This window comes from Crocuta crocuta, unplaced genomic scaffold (genome assembly GCF_008692635.1).
Source record: "Crocuta crocuta isolate KB4526 unplaced genomic scaffold, BGI_CrCroc_1.0 scaffold218, whole genome shotgun sequence".
Lineage (NCBI taxonomy): Eukaryota > Metazoa > Chordata > Mammalia > Carnivora > Hyaenidae > Crocuta > Crocuta crocuta.
Genome location: NW_027533170.1, coordinates 1384309 through 1406232, shown reverse-complemented (window position 1 = coordinate 1406232; position 21924 = coordinate 1384309). Strand labels below are relative to the sequence as shown.

At 36.1% G+C, this 21924-nt stretch overlaps 1 protein-coding gene and 1 non-coding gene across 6 annotated transcripts in view; one reads left to right on the top strand and one right to left on the bottom strand.

The window, feature by feature from the left end:
• The window catches only part of PRR16 (proline rich 16), a 787493-nt gene that overhangs the window by 67506 nt on the left and 698063 nt on the right, over positions 1-21924 (top strand). The gene's annotated exons all lie outside the window — the stretch shown is intronic.
• On the bottom strand, positions 13762-13867 carry LOC144216910 (U6 spliceosomal RNA). Its single transcript, XR_013330790.1, has one exon. It is a non-coding gene; the product is annotated as a U6 spliceosomal RNA (small nuclear RNA).

The window sequence follows — 21924 nt, the reverse complement described above, 5'->3', positions numbered from 1 at the left end:
GATTCCCTGAGTATAACTCACTTTTGCTTCCAGTGAAGATTTTTCAGCATGTAAACTTCATGTCTAGGTATTTGTTCTTATTCTAGGAGACCACACACATAGGAGATTCGGTTGAATTTGTAATGATACCAACCCATATCTTGGAAATTGGTTATTAAAAAGTAATTAAATTTTTAATTAGTTAATATTAAAAATATTAAATTCCTTATATTTTCCCCCTAAGAGTAGAGTTCATAGACAACATTAATGGTTGAGGATAGTTTTATTTAGATAGGGTTCTAGCCAATGTGTTTTTAATTCAATGTTGTGTGCCCTCCATCCCAAAAGAATCTCTAATGACCATCAACAATTTATATTTGGTAATCTGCTATAGTGTGAAGACAGTGGAATACATTTTACTTGTGAAGCCCTTGGGAAAATCAGTCAACTCTATGCAATGTAGTAAACATTAGTTTTTAATTTAATAGGAGAGTATTGCTGCAGTGTGGAAATCTCTACCAAAAGAACACAAAGAATGAGAGGGAACTTGAAAAATTAAGGTAATTACAATTTTGAGCCTACATTTGACTCTCACTAAAATATATTTTTTGGAATTAACCGGGCTGTATTGTAATGGTTCCCTTATTTATTTCAAGTTTATAGCATAATGCTTAGAAATTATGTTGGAGATGAAATACTGATTGGATGAATTTACCTTTCAAAATGGCTAAATGTATAAATTTAAGTGTTTGTAGATTGAAAGTAAACTTCTGAAAAAGGGGTACGTAAAATAGGAATCCTGAGATTAGATAAATGTGTGAACTGCAGTGTGGATTATTTTCTTACTCAGATTAGTGAGCGTGAAAATCCCTTACACATCCTATGTAGTTACATGCAGTAACAATTAAAATAGTAAAACTATGGAGTCTGTGGGTCCTCGAAAAATCAAAAGGAAAGGAAAACTAATTACTATGTCTTATGTATGAAATGGTTAACAGAAGGCTCACGACTAAGTCTTTCTCTGGTAGTACTTCCTATTTTGGGAAAACCTGTCATTAAGGCAGTCACTACAAGTGGCCATTATTGTAGTATGTTTTCAGTGATATGTTTCATCCCGCCATGTCAGAACAGTGTGGGAATAATCAAAGATTCATATTAAAGGGAAACATCTTAAGCATCACATTAGCTATTTAATTAATTAATGCAACAGCTTTGAGTGATGGTACAATGGTTGTCTGAATCAAGACTGTGTATTGTTAATAATTAAAGCAGCCATATTCTCCATCCTGACCATTCATGATTTAAAAGTCAGTTTATGGTTCTCCAGGGCAGTTACTGAGGCAATGAATCTAGTCTGGGTCTTCGTGTTTTCACTGGGCATTTGCTTTTTAAATATCACAGCATTTGCAGCAGGGAGTGCTTCCCAATGTAATATATGGGGAAAGTAATAGATGATTGCAGGATTAATGGCTAGAAATAATTAAAATGACACTAGTAAGTTCTGTCCTTTCACAGAGAGAACTCCAATTAAGCCACATCTCCTTTCCATTATCACCCTACTGCCAATTAAAATCTGATGTATTTTGTCAGTTTTATACAGATGAAGCTTTTAGTCTTTCATACACTCAAGAATTTACGTTCTGGCAGGATTTTGAAGGGCTCTGTCATTTAAATTTTATATGTCTATAAAAGACTCCACTCAGACCTTCCTTTTCCCACTTCTCAAACTTCTCTCGTCACCAATATCAAAAAATGTCTTTTATTGTAACAGCAGTGTAATGCTTGTTAATGTTTAACATTTACATTTTCTCAGAATACAATTGTGTAAGAAAGATAATTTCAGAATAAACACAAAGAACATACTAATAAGAACTCTAATTTATATGTTGTATCATTTTTAGGCATCACTGTTGGGTGTGGGTGAAGCATGAGGCAGAGTTGCCTTTTGTCTGTACTCTTCAAGGCAATGGAGATGGAGAAGGGCAGATATTTATTATTAGGGGTTGGTATATATAGTATTTATCTGCAGTCATGGTGGAATAGTTTTTAGGAAATTATGGGTAGAAGGGAAAGATATGAAGGGAGAGAGTCTTTCAGGATTGTACATAGATTTGACCTACATAATTGCAGAAAATTGGTAGTAGAGAAGCACCGTGGCATATTGGAAGGAGGTATGTTCTGGAACTGAGCAGTCCTGATTTTGAATCTCCAGCTTTGTGTCTTAATAAATTGGAGGCATTTGTCGGACTATCAATTCTCTCCAAGTATCAGTTTCCTTAGTTTTGATATGAGGATGATACTATGCAATCAGAGGCTTTGTGAAAAGAAGAGATGCCAAGCTAATTGGTAATTGTTGTTGGGTTATGGTTGACATTCTGTAGTTCTACTAGCTGAATAATTCCCAGTCCCAGATGTCCCTTGTTGCTTTTCACCCTTATCCTAGAAGAAGCAGTGTATAGGCTCTCAGAGAAACATTTCTACTGCTCTATCAAAATTTTACCTTAATCACCAGGAAATCACTTGAAAGAACAAAACATTATACAGCCAAAGGTAAACAAATGTTCATCTCTCTGTTCTCTTTGTCCATTGATCTCTTTCTCTCCCTTAGGTATTGATGTAGATAATAATAAAATCACTATGGAAGACAAATATACTGAATCTGTTCTTCATTCAACTTTGAAGAGAATTGTAGCAGAAGTGAAATCTGTGAATATATTGCCTTTAATATTTGAAAATGAACTGTTTAACCCGTCTGTTAAATAATACAGATACAAGTGTTTGAAACAACTCATAGGTTGGTGGTCTCTTTGTTGTGCTTTGATTTACTACTGTTTTGCAAATGAACCCTTTTATCATTGAAGGTTGATTACAGAATATTCTTGCATTTTTGGCAGACCAGAAAATGTTGGATATTAGTAAGCTGTTTGGCAAATATTGTAAATGGTCATGTTGCTAATGAATAGTAATTTATTCTAGTTGGCACACAGATAAGTCTCTTATTTAAAAAGAAACTCTCTCTTGAACCCCTATTTTTTTCCAGTCATGCTCCTTATCTCTGTGGCTCTCCTATGGGAAAATTATTTGAAAACGCTTCCTCTCCTGTTCTTTCCTAAATCCTATATAATCATGTTTTGACCCTATGTTTCCATCAAAATATCTAAGTATCAGCAATGTCCTCCATGTTGCCAAATTAAGTGGTTACTTCTTAGTGTTTCCTTACTTGACCTGTCAAGTTCATTTGGCACAGTGATTGAGCTCTCCTAATTAGAAAAGCACTTTTCTTCATTAGCTTTCAGCTTATCACTCTCTGTTTATATTTATTTTACCACTCTTGTATTCTCAGGTTCTTTTGCTAGTTTCTCTCCATCTTCCCAAATGAGGGCCTTGGTCCCTGGGCTTGATTCTCTTTTCAATTGCCATTCCTGCCCTGGTAATGACACATAAGGTGTCAGTGACTCACCAATGAATATCTACATCCTGAATCTTTCTCCCTTTCCCTTAAAGTACAGATTGGTTTATGTACCTGCATCATTGAGGTCCTCATTCGAATGACTGTAGGGTATGCTGGCTAGTCAATTATCTGCTTTCCCATGCTACCTCCTTCTTTTGTACCATTCTTTATTTTAGTAACAGAAATTCTGTTCATCTAGTTGCTCAGAGAAAAAAACTTGGAGACCTCCTTGATTTTCATCTTTCATGTTCCATCTCTTAGTAAATTCTGTTAGTCCTACCTTTAAAATATATCCAAAATCTGATGCTCCTTGATCCTTGGAGTCTAGTCTAAACCACCATCCACTCTCATACTGTGTATTACACCCAGCTAGCATGGCTCTTTGCTTCTACAGCTGCCCCTGTGCTCTACTCTTATCACGCAAGTTAGGGTAGGTGGCCCTCATGTACTCCCCTCAAAGCTTCCGTTGGCTTTCCATCTCATATAGCGAAGTTTCTAAAGGCCTTGTAGTGCTTCCATGGCCTGGAATGATCTGCCCTCCCCCTATTTTCCCAGTGATCTCATCTCTTCTCTTTCCTTACTCTGCTCCAGCCTCACTAGCTTTCTTGCTGTTCCTAAGTAGGGCAAACCACTAAGCCCTTCACCATCTGAGGGCCATGTCATCTGCTGCTCTTCCCATTGCATGCAGCGTCCTTTCCTCAGAATTCACTTGGCTTATGCCCTCACCTCTTCTAAGTCTCTGTTCAAATGTCATCTTCTCTCTGAACCTCCCCTGGCATCCTATCAGAAAACCTCCTACCTCAATTTGCCACATCCCATTCCCCTTATTCTAATTTCCTTTTTCTTTAAGGCACTTATTAATATAATATATTACCATTAATATCTGTTCATTATTTTTAAATTTTATGCCTACTCCATTATGATATAAGTTCTTGGGGAGCTTGAGCGTTTTCTATATTACTGAATCTCACTGCCTTGAACAGAGCCTTTAAATAGTAGGTACTCAACAAACATTTCTTGAGAGAATAAATGAAGTGTAGATTACTATTTTCATTTGTAAGAAAGGACCTAATCCAAACTTAGGGAATCTGGAGAGGTATTTAAAAAAATTTTTTTAAAGTAATCACTCCAGCCTAGACCTAAAAGATGTGTAGGAGTTAACCAGATGACGAAGAAGAAAAAGAGTGCTCCAGATGGAAGAAAGGAGTGTGCTAGAAAGAATAGTGTGCTTGAGGAATTAAGGCAGTCTAATTGAACAGTAGAGTCGTTTTTATTGGGGGCAGTGCGTGGGAGTGGTGAGTGGCTGTAGAGAAGTTGAAGAGATAAGCATAGAGGACCTTACCAGGGAGGCCTTACGTGCCATGCTAATGTTTTGGAAGTCTTAACTGAAGGAAATAGCTGCCCCTTAGGGTTTTAAGGAGAAAAGTGACATGCATTTTAGAAAGATAACACTAACTGTCATGCATAAAATTGATATGGGAGAGAGAAATGAAGGAGGGAAGACTAGATAGGGGGCACCATAGAGATGTAGGGGAGAAATCATGGCTCCTGCCCTAGAAAGTGGCAAAGTGGAGTTAAAGAGCAGTGAGTGGAGTCTGAGATATTTATGAGCTTCTAATTGGATGTGAGGATGAACAAAGTGGAGGAATCAAAAATGTTTTATGTCTAAATGTGTATTTGTGCTTAAACAGATAGAATTATAGAATTCCCAACCTTTTTTTCATATATATCTCTTAATTTCCAGTAAATTACCAGATACCTGTAAAAGATATTTTTGCAGTATCCTATGCATATTTCCCTTCTAAAAGAATTCCAAAATTGTCGAACAATAGTTATTTTTAGAGAATGGATGAATTATGATTTGTTTGGAATGCAATCCACCCGACTGTCTGAGGACTTAGTTTGTGCAAAGTGTCCTGCTTTTGGACTACAAAAAAGTTTAAGAACTAATAATTTTTCTAAGTGAGTGAAAATGATAAAAATAGTTGTTGAATTGATCATTTGTATCTTAAGTTTTTCAGTATTGTGGAATATCAAGCGGATCCAGAAAGTCTAGTCATCTTCTTTATTAGGCTCAGCAGTGTGTTTCTGTATTTTGAAAAAAGTATGTGACTTTCATAATGGTGGGTACCATTTATTTAGTCCTACGTGTCAAGTATTATGTAAGGTGTTTCACATGCATGGTATTTCATTTAGTCTTTATTTGAGTCCTATGAGGATAGGTACTATTATTATTCCTATTTTATATGGGGGCAGGGGGGAAGCCGAGGCTCTGAGAGGCTAAGTAACTTGCCTTGTATCACATAATACGTAAATGAGTCAGGCCAGACTTTCCGGTGTTGTGTGACCTCAAATCCTGTGCTTCCATTGAACCTGTGTCTCTGTTGATTTCCGGGGTTGTCCAGAGAATCCTGGAAGCAATGTGGATTTACCAACAGCTCTTAAGCAAAGTCTAGAACTTAGCAATCATCCATCAGTTCTTGTAATAAGTACTCCTCTAATGTTTCTAATTATAACTCATCTCACAATTAATAATTATGTATTTTATTGAGTTTTGTGTCCACAGATTTGTATGTTCCTCTCAAGCTCCTCACTTGCTTTTGCATAGCTAAGCAATACTTAACTTCATTTCTTTAATCTGACAAATGTGAAATGTGAAAATCAGCAATAGTGTGGGGACCCTTAACTTGCAGTGTTCCCTGTGTTAATTTCTTTTAAGTTTCCAATGCTCATATTTTCCTTGCATTTAATATGCATCATAAAAGTGTCTGTTTGGCAAGTTCATTACATATGCTCTTTGATTGCAGTTAGAGCCTTTGGAATTGCTGTTAGGCGTAGTGGAAATAATTAGCACTTTAGGTCTATGCTGATTTTAGAACAAAACTGCAGTCGGTTAGTTTCTCAAATAACTTAATTACTGTTAATCAGTGTCGTAATACGATCCTCTATAGCAGTGTAGTTGAAGGGTAACAACTGCCCACTCAGCACATATTCCCTTTCTCTGGGAGAAAATAAATTAATGTCTTTTACAGCTCAAAGCAGATAAAGATAAGCTTTTGATGTGTCTGTAATTTTAAAAGGAAGTATTTAGTAATTTGACAGAAAACATTGAAGGGAGTTGCTGACATTTTTTGTGAACATTCAGAGTTGCTAGATAATAACAGTGAACTTAAGTGACAAATAGCCTATGTAATAAAATTAACTTGAAGCCTTTCTATTCATTCGTTCATTGAAAGTATTTCTTTTGAAAAATATAGCATTTAATAAACTTAAGCAAAGGGAAACTAGAGGCATCTTTCCCAAACAGATTAACAAGAAAAAAAAAAAAGCAAAAACTAGTTAATCTGTTGTGTTTGGAGTAAGAGAACGTACATGGTTACCTGTGAAATAATGCTCAGGTATGGGTGAAGTGTGGAGATTCTCAATGATGATCATTAGTGGGATATGGACATATGCACTGAGTGGGGCTTTATGAGTTCATGTCTCCCATCTCCACTTCCTCCTGATAGGGTCATGTTTCGGGATGCAGATGTATAAACAAATCTTCCTTTACGTGACAGAAATGATGTCTGCTAATAGTTATGTAGGTACCCTGCGCATATATTCTTTGTATGGTACTTTTGATAGTTCCTAAATTCTTCATCAGAAGTTAGTTATCTATGAGTAGCATTAGTAGCAAGGCTGTGGGTGCCTAAAATATGAATTAATATCATTAGTCTATTTTGGAAAACTTCTATAATATGGACTATCTTTATTTTTTTAACCTTGCCTGGATATTAGGCTGAAAATTATTCTCCTTTAAGTTTTTATTTTTATTTTTACCCTTTTACTGTTTTTTTCACTACTTTGTTGAAGTATAATTGATGTTCAATGCACTGCACATTTTAAAATTATGTAATTTGATGTTTTGATATATGTATATACCATGACACCATCATGACAATCAAGGTAATAAACTACCTATGAGTTTTCCTTGTGTCCATTTGTAACCTATTCTTTGTTCCATGCCTCTGTTCAGGCACCATATATTTCCTTTATGTCACTATAAATTAGTTTTCACTTTCTAGAATTGTAGATTGATGGAATCATACAGAATATACTCCTTTTGTTTGGTTCCTTTCACGAAGTGTAATTATTTTGAGATTTACACATTCTGTATCAATAGGTCATTTTTGTTGTTGTGGAATAGTGTTTCATTATGTAACGTATATACTATTATATATATATGGATATATATATCTCCATTCTCCTGCTGATGACCATTTGATTTGTTGCCAGTTTTGGGCGATTCCCGTAAAGCTGTTCTCAATATTCACATGTTTGTGTGGACTTCTGCTTGCGTGTCTCTTCTCTGAACACTGAAGTGTGGAATGGCTTTAACTTTTTAATAAACCTAAAAAGACTTTCCAAAGTAGTTGACTCAGCCAGTTGGGGCTGTTATCACTAAGTACCATAGACCAAGTGACTTATAAACAGACATTTATGTCTCATAGTTCTGGAAGTTAGAAGTCCAAGATCAAGATGGCAGTATTGTTGGGTTCTGGTGACTACCCTTGTCTAGGTTGGAATGCCTGTCTCTTCTTGTGTCCTCACATGGGGGAAAGAGTAGAACAGAGCTCTTCTGGGTCCTTTTTATAAGGGCACAAATCCCATTCATGAGGGCTCTGCTCTCATGACCTAATCATCTCCCGAGGCCCCCCACTGCCTGGTGCCATCCTATTGGGAGCTGGGATTTCACCAAAGGAATTTGCGGTGGGGAAACAGACATTCACTCTGTGAGAGCAGTTGTCCATGGAATACTTCCCACTAGTAGTGTATGCAACTTGCAGTTGTTGTACATCTTCCTCAACACTTGTTACAGTTGGTCTTCCTAATTTTAGTTTTTCTTGTGTCTGTAATGGTAACTCATTAAACCAACTGATCCAGTACCATTTGTTGAAAAAACATTTATTTCTCCAGTGAATTTTGTTGACACATTGATTTCACATCATTTGAATGTGTATTTATGTAACTGTTTGTGAATCTTCTGTTAAGGATATGTTTATTTCTTTGCCAGTACTCAAATGGATTGATTACTATAGTTAGTCATGAAATCAGGGAGGGTAAGTCCTTAAGCTTTGTTCTCCTTATCTTAAAACATCTTTGGTTATTCTAGATTCCTTCCATTTTAATAAGAACTTTAAGATCATTTGTCATTTTCTGCACACAAAAAATTGCCGCTACCACTGAATGTTTGATTTGGGTTGTACTCAATGTATAGATCAACTTAGGGAAGAGGACCTTTTAAGCAACATGGAGTCTTACAACACATGAGCATGACATGTCACTCCATTTATTTAGGTCATCTTTATTTGTGCTCAATAATATTTTCTATTTTTTAGTGTATACATCTGGATATCCTGTCTTTGAATTGATAATAAATATTCTAATGGTTTTTGTTGCTACTGTGTATGGAATTGATTTTTAAATTTCATTGCTCAATTTTTTTGTTCACTAACATATAAAAATTCATTTGGTTTCTAATATGGTAATTTGTATCCCATGACCTTGCTAATTTCACTTATTACTTTTAGTACTTATTTTGTAGATTCTCTGTTAATTTCTGCATAAATAAGCATAGCATTTCTATGCAAAGACCGTTTTTTCTTTTCATTATTTATTTGCTTTTTAAATTATTTGCTTCTTTTATTGCATTGGCTCTGACCTCCAGAGTGTTGTATATAAGTGGTAATAATGAATGTCCTTGCCTCCTTCCCAATCTTAAACTGAAAGCAGTCAGACTTATTAGTGTCAGACTTGTTTTTTAAAGATGGTTTTCATCACTCTGAGGAATTTGCCTACTATTCATAATGTGGTGAGAGTTTTTATCATTAATGCATCTTGCATTTTATCAAAGACTTTTTCTGAGTGTATCGAAATAGCAGTATTTTTTCTTACTGTATCAACATTCTAAATTATATAGATTGATATTTGAAGTTTTTAAAAGTTTACTTATTTATTGAGAGAGAGAGAGAGAAACACAAGGAGGGCGGGGCAGAGAGAGAATCCCAATCAGGCATCGCTTTGTCAGCAGAGAGCCTCATGTGGCGTTCAATCCCATGGTCATGAGACCATGACCTGAGCTGAAATCCAGAGTTGGACGCTCAACTGACTGAGCCACTCAGATGCCCCTGATGTTTGAATATTAAATCAAGATTGCATTCACAGCACAAACCGTCCTCGGTTTTTGTATATTATTCTGTCTACAAAATAATTTGGATTCTAGTGGCTAACATTTTGTAAGGAGTCTTTACATCTATATTCATCAGGCAAATTGGCTTGTAGGTTTTTTTTTTCTTTTTGTTTGGTTTTTGGTTTTGGGATCAGAGTAATGCTAAACTCATAAATAAGTTGGAAAATATTTCCTTTTCTATAGTGTGGTGTGTGTGTGTGTGTGTGTGTGTGTGTGTGTGTGTAGTTGGTATTATTTGTTCTTTAAATGTTTGATAGAATTCACCAGCAGAGTGATATGGGTCTGGAGTTGTTCTTGTGGGTAGATTTTAACTATAAATCAGTATCTTTAATAGATACTGGACTATTCAGGTTTTCTTTTTTGTTTCTTTTTCTTTTTTTCCTGAGTGAGCTTTGGTAGTTTGTGCTTTACAAGGAACTTATCCATTTCAGTAAATTGTCATATTTATTGAAAGTTGTTCATGATATTCCTTTTTTAATCTTTAAATATATTTAGAATCTGTAGCAGTTTCAGCTCTCTCAATTTTTGTAATTTATTCTTTTATTTCTGATCAGTTCAGCCCTAAGCTTCTGAATTTTTTTCACCTTTTCAAAACCATTTCTTGATTTTATTGATATTTTTCTCCTGCTCTAATTTTTTAAATTGATTTCCATCCTGATCTTTATTATATTCTTTCTTTTGCCTAATTTGGGTTTATTTGTTCTGGGTGTTTTGCTGTTGTTGTTTTTGTGTTTTTTAGTTTTTAAGGTAGAAGCTGATGTCACTATGTTGTGACCTTTATTCTTTGTAATGTAGGCATTGAGTCCTGTGGCATTTCTCTCTAATCACTTTCTTAGTGGCATCTCACAAATTATGTATTGCATTTCTGTTTTCCTACAGTTCCAAAAATCCTTTTCATCAAATTATTATGCTGTACACCTTAAATTTACACAGTTCTGTGTGACAATTGTATTTCAATAAAACTAGGGAAAAATGTAGTCTCTTTTCATTTCTCTTGTCCACTTTTATTTCTTTTTTGATGCAGGGATTATTTAGGTTCATGTTGTTTAGTTTCCCTATATTTAGTGTTTTCCAGGTATAGTTCTTCTACTTTGGTCTTAGTTGCATTGGGGTTTGAGAATATAGTTTGTATGACTCTGATCATTTTCAATTTATTCAAACTTGTTTTATCTTTAAGAGTATGATCTCTCTTGCTAACTGTTTCCTGTGAAACTGAATAGAATGTATATTCTTCTCAGAGGGACACCTGGGGGGTGCAGTCAGTTAAACGTCACTCTTATCTCGGTTCAGGTCATGATCCCAGAGTCATGGGATTGAGCCCCGCTTGGGGCTCTGTGCTGAGCATGGAGCCTACTTGGGATTCTCTCTCTCTCTCCCCTCCTTACTTGAATTCTCTCTTTGTCTCTCTCTCTCTCTCTTTCTGTCTCTCTCAAGGAAAAGAAAAAGGAATGTGTATTCTTCTCTTACTGGATGAAATGTTCTATAAATATCAATTAAGTCAAACTGGTTGGTAGTGCTTTCCATCTCTTCTGTATACTTACTGAATTTTTATGTGTTTTCTGTCCATTTTTGAGAAAAGAAAGTTGAAATATGATATATCTCAATATAATTTTGTAGCTTTGCCTGTTTCTCCTTGTTGTTGGGTCAGTTTCTGTTTTAAGAATTTTGAAAGTCTGTTATTAGGTCTACTTGATGAGCTGACACCTTTATTATGATGAAGAGACCTTCATTATCCCTGGTGAAATATTTTGCTCTGAAATTTACTTTGTTGTTGCTATAGCCATGCCAGCTTTCTTGTTACCAATGTTACTGTGCTGTATCTTTTCACATTGTATTAATTTTATGAACTACTCTGTCTTGATATTTGAAGTGAGTTTCTTATAAGTGGGTATGGTTGAATCTTACTGTTTATCTAATGATCTATCTTTTAATTTGGGTTCTTCATACCAGTTATATTTTAATGTGTCTTTTTGATATAATGAGCTTTAAATCTGCCATCTTGCTACGTATTATTTGTTTTTCATTTTTCCTGTCATTTCTCCTCCACTGGTCAACTTTCTTCTTTTTGGCCTTTTTGTTTGACTATTTATTATTAATTAATATTAATTAATTATTTTAGTGATCCTATTTTATCTTCTTTAATGTCTTGATAATGTAATTCTTTACTGTACCATGCAAAAGTTGCTTTATTTTTTATACACACTTCTAAAACTTATCATAGTCTGCCTCAGGCAATAGTTACATCACTTCACATATAGCATAAGACTATTTCAATAGTATTTTTCCCTTTTGGCATTTGTGAGATATGGTTGTCATATGTTTCTTTGATATATAAATGCTGTAAATCCCTTACTACATTCTTATTGTTTTTTTAATCACTTTCTTTTAAAAACATTTAAATAATAGTAGGAAAAATGTTCTATAGGCTCACAAAATGACCATTTCTTGTATGTTTACATTCCTTTGTGTAATTATCATTTTCATCTGATAACATTTTCAGGAGCTTGGAGGGCTTCATTTAACATTTGTTACAGTGCAAGTCTCTTATAAAAGAATTATTTCAGTTTTTATATGTCTGAATGAAAAAATATTTATTACATCTCCTTTTTGAGAAGTAGTTTGGGCATAGAATCCTAAGTTGACAGTACTAAAATACTTTAAAGTATTTCTTGAAATAATTTAGAGTTATTGCATTGTCTCTGATATGAAATCTGTTGTACTTATTTTTGTTCTTCTCTGTGTAATGTGTCTTTTTCTCCTTTTTTAAATGTTTAGTGCTTTTTTAAAAATATTTTTTTAATGTTTTTTATTATTTATGAGAGAGAGAGACAGCATGAACAAGGGAGGATCAGAGAGAGAGGAAGACACAGAATCCGATACAGGCTCCAGGCTCTGAGCTGGCTGTCAGCACAAGGCCCGACTTGGGGCTTGAACCCACGAACCGTGAGATTATGACCTGAGCTGAAGTCGGACGCTTAACTGACTGAGACACCCAGGCGCCCCTCCTAGTGCTTTTTTTTAAAAAAAGTGTATTTATTTTTATTTTTGACAGAGAGAGAGAGTCAGAGACAGAGACAGAGTGTGAGCAGGGAAGGGGCAGAGAGAGAGGGAGACACAGAATCCAAAGCAGACCCCAGGCTCTGAGCTGTCAGCACAGAGCCCGTTGTGGGTCTCGAACCTGTGAACCACGAAATCATGGTCTGAGCTGAAGTTAGATGCTTAACCGACTGAACCACTCAGGTGCCCCTCTCCTGGTGCTTATAAGACTTTCTCTTTATCACTGTTATTGAGCAATTAGATCATGATGCATTCTTTTGTACTTTTCTTCATGTTTCTTGTGCTTAGTTTTTGTTAAACTTGACATCTTTAGTTAATGTCAAATTCGGAGATTTTTAAGCCATTATTTCTTCTGATATCTTTTTTGTCCTCTTTCCCCCTTCTTTGAAGACTCTAATTGTACCTATATTATGCCACTTAATATTGTCTCACAGGTCATTGATGCTCTGTTCATTTTTAAGTCTTAAATTTTTTTTTCTGAGTTTCATCTGGGATTAGTTTTTTAATTTTATTTTTCGACCTGAAGAATAATTGACATACAGTGTTATGTTAATTTCAGGTATACAACATAGGAATTTGACAGTCCTGTACATTACACAGTGTTCACCATGTAAGTGTAGTTGCCACCTGTCACCATACAATGTTATTACAGTGTTATTGATTATATTTCCTATGTTTTACGTTTCATCCCCATGACTAATGGGGGGATTTGTAACTGATAAGATTGTACCTCTTGATCCCCCTCACCGATTTCATTCACCCCCCCCACTCATTTTCCTCTGCATCTACCAGTTTGTACTCTGTACTTAATGAATCTTTAAAAAAATTTTTTTAAATGTGTATTTATTTTGAGGGGCAGTACAGTGTGAGTGGGGGAGGGGCAGAGAGATTGGAGAGAGAGACTCCCAGGCAGGCTCCACGGTGTTAGCACAGAGCCTGATGTAGGCTCAAACTCCGAAACCGTGAGACCTGAGCTGAGATCAAGAGTCGGATGCTTAACTAACTGAGGCACCCAGGCACTCCTGTACTTATGAATCTTTTTAACAATATGAAATACTACACAAATTTATATGTTGTCTTTATGCAGGGGTGGTTATGCTAATCTTCTCTCTGTTATTCCAATTTTAATACATGTACTGCCAAAGTGAGCAGTGAGATCCTTTATATTGCTCCATTTTTAAGTTCACTAATATTTTCTTCTGCAATGTGTAATCTGCTATTAATTTTACCAAGTGTGTATTTACTCTCAGATATGGTAGTTTTATCTCATCTCATTAATCTCATTGTAGTTAACATTTTTTAAAAAATGTTTATTTATTTTTGAGAAAAAGATAGAGACAGAGTACAAGCAGGGGAGGGGCAGATAGAAAGGGAGACACGGAATCTGAAGCTGACTCCAGGCTCTGAGCTGTCAGTATAGAGCCCATCGTGGGGCTTGAACTTATGAACCATGACAGGACCTGAGCTAAAGTGGGACACTCAACGACTGCGCCACCCAGGTGCCCCAGCTCTCTGTAGTTTTAATCATAAATTCACTTTGGTCTTTTTTATATGTTCAAGGTCTTACATAGCATGTTCAATCTTACAGTTTTATGAACACATGGAATGCAATTATAATATCCATTTTAATGTTCTTGTATGCTAATTCCATCATCTGTGTTAGCACTGAGTCTGTTTTGATTTATCACTTTTTCCCCTCATTATGTTTAGTTATTTTGGCAATTCTTTTTATGCCTGCTAATTCTTGATTGGATGCCAGACATTGCGATGTTTTACCTTGTTGTGTGCTTGAAAAGTTTTTATTTCTTAGAGTCTAGTTTTTTTCTGGAATGTGGTTAAATTATTTGGTTTAATTATTACAGTTTGATCCTTTCACATTTTGTTTTTGGTATTTATTAGTCAGTACCAGAGTAACATTTAGCCTAGGAATAATTATTTTCTATATCTGAGGTAAGACTGTTCTTAATTTTCTACCCAATGCCCCCATGAATTATGAGGTTTTACAGTCTGGCTCTTGATAACAGGTGGTATTCTCAGTCCTTTGTGGGTGTCTATTCTTGTTCTCTTTAATCTTTCTGTTGACTTCCCTCTCCTCCCCCACCATCTTCTGGTAGTCTCATCCCATTCATACTCTGCTTAGCACTGAATGAAATCTTCACGTAAATCTCTGGAGTTTTCTTGTACATATCTCTTCGCTTTTGATACTCTTCCCTGTGAGATTTTGTTTTCCTGGTCTATCAGATATGTCTCCTCATTTCAAGGAACGTTCTGGACTCACCCCCAGGTTCCCATGTCTGTGCACCAGCCTGAAAACTCTCTCAAGGAAATCAATAGGGACAGTCACAGACAGAATCTTGTTTCTCATGTCTTCTTCATAGCCCAGTGTCCAATGTCTTTAAAACCTTTGTTTCAAATATTTTCTTTAGGTTCCTATGTTTTTAGTTGATATTGTAAATTCAGTTTTTTTAAAATTCATTTTTGGGCCAGAATTGGAAGTCCTGTGACTGAAAAAAAGTAGGCATCAAGTTGTTTTATAGATTTTGATTTTATAAAGATTGTCCATTAGTAGAGCAGAAGTTATGTGTTTTAGCTAGTAAAATAATTTATAAGTATAAGCAGAAATGGTCCACTAAAGAAGAGATCTCTATGACAAAAAGCATAAAAGAGTTAGATAGTTTGTTGTGGTTACTATTGATTATTGCATCTTGTGAATATCTGTATCTATATTTATATTACATCTCTACTTTAGCCATGATTTTTGAAGTGAGAATTTTGATATGAACAAAATACTTTTATACACTGAAGCCTATATAACTTTCAGAAGCACAAATTTGTTATTTCTTTGTACAGAAAAATCTGCAAAATTAGCAAGCATGTTAGATATGGTTTTCCTGTGATAAGTAGTGATAACACCTGACTTAATTCAGAACTTAACTCTAACATTGTAACATTGTGCAAGCACAAAGAACTAAGTTGAGTTTTGCAATATTTAACAGAAATCTTTTTTGTCTTGAAAATTAGAACATATCATGAGCATGGTAGTTAACACTATTAACTGTAGTGAGTCCTCATGCTCAAGACATAATTTTAGGGGCACCTGGGTGGCTCAGTTGGTTAAGCAACCCACTTGTAATTTCAGTGCAGGTCTTGAATACAGTATTTTACTGCTTCTAAGATGGAACCCTGTGTGTTGGGCTCTGTGCTGACAACATTTGGGATTCTCTCTCCCTCTCTCTGCCCCTTCCCCACTTGCACTCTCTCCCCCCAACTCTCTCTCAAAAAGTAAATAAACACTAAAAAAAATTAAAAAAAAAAGAGACATTTTAGCACCTTTGCCAGTGAATTTACTGTTAAATGTCTCAATCATGATTTATCCCTTTTGTGGTCAGGAGAGCCTGTGTACTATTGGAGAAATGAATTTGTTCATGTCATCTTAAGGTACATCCTTGCCTCAAGTTTACATTGAAGATTGAAGGAAAGACTTGGGCTTTTAATTTATATTAAAACCCATCTCAGTAAGGTCAATAATTTTCTGGGAGACTATTCATAAATAGTTATTCAAAAACATAGGAAATATATCCAAGCAGTTTATCATTTGTAACACATGTACGTTATAGTGAAGGATGACAGTAGTTTGAGAAGTTGTGGGCGTGGGCACAGGTGGTATATGGGAACTCTTTGTACGTTCCTCTCAATGATGCTGTGAACTTAAAAATTCCCTAGGGAATGAAGTTTATTAATTAAAAAAGACACAATTTATGTATTCCTAACAAAACCATCATTGGGAAAATTGTTTTTCAACAAAGAGTTTCTCCCCCTTTCTCGTTCTTCTGGTAACCAGAAATGAAAGTAATAACCTACAATAAGTATGCAGAGTTTAGAAGTTGAAGTATAGAGTCCCCCAAATGTTCCCTGATATCTCTGCTTGTAAAAATGAGCCACATTATTCAATTAGACTGTTTCAATTTACAGTATTGGGGGAAAGGAAGAAATGTGAATTGAAGTTAATGAACTATAGTGAAATTTGATGCTGACAGTGAATTTAAGTATTTTATGAAGTTTTAAGACATGTTACCTAAATATTAAGACCATTGTGCAAATAGTATATTCAAGGTTTGACGTATATGTGTATACAGACATAGTTTATTGTTAAGAAACCAAGTGAAGTTAAATACTTTGCCATTTGAATAATTCAAAAATAATTTGTATGCTGTGTTTCACGCTGTGAAATACAAGACTAGCTATCATCACCTTAGCACGCAAAAATTACTGATTTTTCACATACACAAGCATCAATACCCAATAACCAAAAATGATTAACAATTTTTAAACTTTCCAACATTTAGTTTTTGTTATTAAATGTTTATTTATTTATTTTTGAGAGAGAGAGAGAGAGAGAAAGGGAGAGAGAGAGAGCAAGTGAGGGGCAAAGAGAGAGGGAGAGAGAGAATCCCAGGCAGGCTCTGCACTGTTAGCACAGTTTGACGTGGAGCTCAAACTCCCAAACCTTGAGATCATGACCTGAATCAAAGTCAGATGCTCAACTGACTGAGCCACCAAAGAGCCCCCCAACACTTAGTTTTTAAAATTTAGATTTGACAGTATAATCTAAGGTTGTATATATATCATATATTATCTTATGTGCTAAAACCATATTTTCAGTGGTGTGATAGAATCAGTTTATGCTGTTTGTGGAGGACAAATTTTAAAATATTCAGGATTTTTAAAAAATTGTAGTAAGAATACTTAAAATGAGATCTACCCTCTTCATGTATTTTTCAATTGTACAAGATAGTATTGGTAACGATGAGCATAATGCTGTATAGCAGATCTCTGGAACTTACTCATCTTGCATAACTGAAACTTTATGCCTTTTGACCACTATAGCTCTCTATTTCCATCTTCTTCCAGCCCCTAGACACCAGCATTTTACTTTCTCTTTCTATGAGTTTTACTTTTTAGATACCTCATGTAAGTTGACTCATGCAGTAATTGTCCTCTACTAGCTTAGATCACTTAGCATGATGTCTTGACCTAGTTGTTAGCCATTAGTAGCTTGAAGTAGCCAATGAGAGGAATATTTACAGCATGGAAGATGGAAAATACCAGAAATCAGGTTTTTGTTTTGTTTTGTTTCCAGGAAGCTAGTTTACCAACACATTTCTAAATACTTGACTGAAAATATTTCTGATGGTTGTTCTTGTTTTTTTTTCTTACACCTTGCCAGAGTCAGTCATTTATATTACTCTGTCAGGTTACTGTAGGCATTTGGGATTCTGATTTTCGACCAGAGAAAAGACACAAATATTTCACCAGGCAGGCAGGAGAGCTGAGAGCACTGCTCCCAGCTGATTAATGACCGTGGACATTTGCTTCAGTTGTATAGCTCGTTGCCTGGTCTTTCCTAGCCTGGAGATCCACCAGGGCATTTGTGCCACAAAGTCAGGGCAGGCTCCAAATCTATACCTGCCATTTCAGGAGAGTAAGATAGCTTAGGAGAGTATGAATTTTAAGGCATTGATGAACCAGCAGCCATCAGAGAAAGAACCTGACGCATAGAGACTCTGGAAGCAATGCTGGAGCAGGTAGATCGAGCTTCCTACGGGGAAAAGGATAGTGAAGGCTGTGTTTGCTGAGGAGAAGTATCCGTTTATTCCTGCCGGACACAACTTCAGTGCTTATTTTTGGGCACGCATGCACCTATCTTTGGGCACACATGCACCTTTAGGACCTAATCTGTTTTATGCAAATATCTGTTACTCTCCCCAGATGGAGGTTGAAGATATGTGGCTTGTAGCACTCAGAAGAAAAAAAATCTCTCATAAAAACTGAAATGAACTGTATCAACCCCCATGGCTAGTGCTGAGATAGATCTCTACAGAGAAGAAACCTCCAAGACATCAATTGTAGGGAAGGTTAGGGCATGGGGACATCTGGATCACAGGTTTCTGGACTCCACAGGCAGAGGAGGCATGATAGGAGGAATTTGTTCCAGAGGTATCATTCTGGGGTAATTAATTATTCTGGTGGATACTTTGTATTCTCTTAGAATAGAAGAAAGGATGTGTTGGATCACCGAAGTATGGTTTATTAGGAAGCCAGAGAAGCTTACATTGGAGATGCCCTAGGAGTGATTCAGATGTTCATATGCTTTTGTAGAGTTTGAAATAGTAGGCTATTTTAAGTGCATCTGACTGAGGTCACTGTCCTTTTCTACTACAACTTCTCTTCTACCAGACTTCTTGTTCTTGCGGGGAGTGACCGTAGACACTCATGGGGCCCTTCCAAGGGAAAATGGGTTAGAGATATTTGGACGGTAATTTGAAAAGGCATTTAGGATGTTTCACTATAACAAAGCAATTTCATTTGGTTATTAATAATCCCCAGATTCATTTATTAAGCCAAAATTTATATTGAATTTTTTGCCTAAGGGTTTTTAAGGTTAACACTCAGTAATATTTTCTATCAGGAAAACTCAGAAATAAAATAATGTGTTTGAAAATATTATCTAAGTAGCAAAATAACGCCCGGGTCAATACCTGGATTTCTTGAGTGAGTGTTTAGACACAGGGCTTCCTGATCTTGTGAGAGGGCTGAGCGTTGACAGGGGGCTAAATTTCTCTGTGAGATAGTTGAGATTATGGAGGTAGGAGATGCATATTTAGAGTCTGGTTTGGTTTCATTAATTGAGAAAGACAGGAGAAAAGACAATATATTGTAATCGAATATATGAGGAGACCTTTTACAAGGGCTGGTAATTTGGAAGCTATAAAGGAAAAGATAGATATATGTGACCGTACATGTTGCATATGTATTTTTTTGCATGCCCAAGATATCATAAACAACCTGAAACCTTAAGGAATATATTGGGGAATACCCTTGCATAATGTGAGAAGTACATGGACAATATCAATAAAGTACAAAATATAAAATGGTGGAACATAAAAGATAAATAATCCCATGAAAAAAATGAACAATGAATATTTTTAAAAAACCCAGTTTAGGGGCGCCTGAGTGGCTTAGTCAGTTAAGGGTCTGACTTTCGCTTGGGTCATGGTCTCGTGGTTCGTGGGTTCGAGCCCCGCGTCGGGCTCTGTGCTGACTGCCAGCTCAGAGCCTGGAGCCTGTTTCAGAGTCTGTGTCTCCCTCTCTCTCTGACCCTCCCCTGCTCACGCTGTCTCTCTCTCTCTCTCTCTCTATCCTAGAAATAAAAAAAAAAAAAAAAACAAAACAGAAAAAAAACAAAAAAAAAAAACAGTTTAAAGGGAAGACCATGGCTGGTAAACTTACACTCAGTCTCATTGTGGTTGGAAAAATGAAAATTAAAGTAACAGTGAGTATTCATTTCACCTCCATGAGATTGGCATGTAGTTAAATTAGTGATCATTCCTTTTGCTGGCATGGATGCTGGGGAAAAATGTATACTCATGTAATTATAGTAGAAATATGAGTTATTATGTATCTGTAAGTGAGCAATTTAGTGATATCTGGACATTTTAAATACACACATAAACTTTGACCCAGCAATAAAGCTCGTGCGAATCTATTCTAAATAAATTAGAATATTAGGGGCTGGTGCATATGTATCTAGTGGTATGCAGTTGGCAATGACAACAAATTGAAAATGGAATTAATGTCACTTATGGAGGAGAATGATTGAATAAATCGTGGTACATACATTGCACAGAATGTTATGCATTTGTTATAAGGAGTGGGTTAGAGCTTTACCCATTGACCAGCATAAATTTCCATGATGTATTGTTATCTGGGGAATGGAAATTGCAGAAATGTATATAAAGTATGTCACATTAAAAATAGACAATGTCAAAGAGTCCTTTGATTTTTATTATATATGCATGGAAAATATGGAAATAAAAACGTATGGTTATTTGTGTTGGTTATTTGATATGTGTTGGTCAGGCAAAGGAAAAAAGGGAGAGGCCAAAATAAGTCTATAAGAAACAGGAAATTCCCAGATTGAATAAAGGACATGATATATGATTCAATTCATACAGAAGTATACCTGTATATGTGTGAAAGTGTGTGTCCATGTGAGAAAGGGAAAGATGTTTTAAAATATGGTCACTGTGGGGCACCTGCGTGACTCTGTCATTTGGGCGTCCGACTCTTGATCTTGGCTCAGGTCATGATCCCATGATTTGTGGGAGAGAGCCCCACACCATGCTCAATGCCCTATGTTCTCTTTCTTTCCCTTCTCTCTGCCCGTCTCCCACTCTCTGTCTCTCAAAACAAATAAATAAAAATAAATAAATAATTAAAACATGGTCACTGTTATGGGTTAAATTGTAACTTCCCAAAATTCATATGAGAAGCCCTAATTCCCAGTGGGACTGTATTTGGTAATAGAGTCTTTAAGGAGGTGATTAAGGTTAAATGAGCTCGCCAATGTAGGGCCCTAATCCAAGAAGAGGAAATGATATCAGGGGTGTGTGTGCACAGAGGAAGGACCTTGTGAAGGCACAACAAAAGGGTAGCCATTTGCAAGCCTCAGAGGCTTAGGAGAAACCTAACCTACCAATATCTAGATCTTGGAGTTCAGCTTCCGGAACTCTGGGAAATGAAATTTCTGCTCTTTAAGTCACCTGGTCTGTACTGTGTTGTTATGGCAGGCCCTTGCAAACTGGTAGTGCCATCAAATTGGTAATGTGGGTTACCTCAGTGTTTCAGGTGGCTTTGTACTTTTTTCCTTAGATGTGTCTATGCTATGTGAGAAAAAATAATTTCTGGAGCTATTACTAGTTTTCTTTTTTTTAATTAATGTTTATTTTTGAGACGGAGGGAGAGATAGAGAGAGAGGGAGACAGAGAATCCAAAGCAGGCTTCAGGCTCTGAAGCACAGAGCCTGATGCAGGGCTCGAACTCATGAGCCGCAAGATCATGACATGAGCCAAAGTCGTATGCTTAACCGATTGAGCCGCCCAGGCACCCCTAGAGCTGTTATTTTTCTTTTTAAAATGAGATTTTAAAAAGAATTTCTTTTAATATTCATTAATTTTTTGAGAGACAGAGACAGAGTGTGAGTGGGGGTGGGGCAGAGAGAGAGGGAGACAGAATCCGAAGCAGGCTCCAGGTATTGAACTGACAGCACAGAGCCTGACACGGGGCTTGAACTCAGACTGTGAGATCATGACCTGAGCCAAAGTCGGACACTTAACTGACTGAACCACCCAGGTGCCCCTAAAAT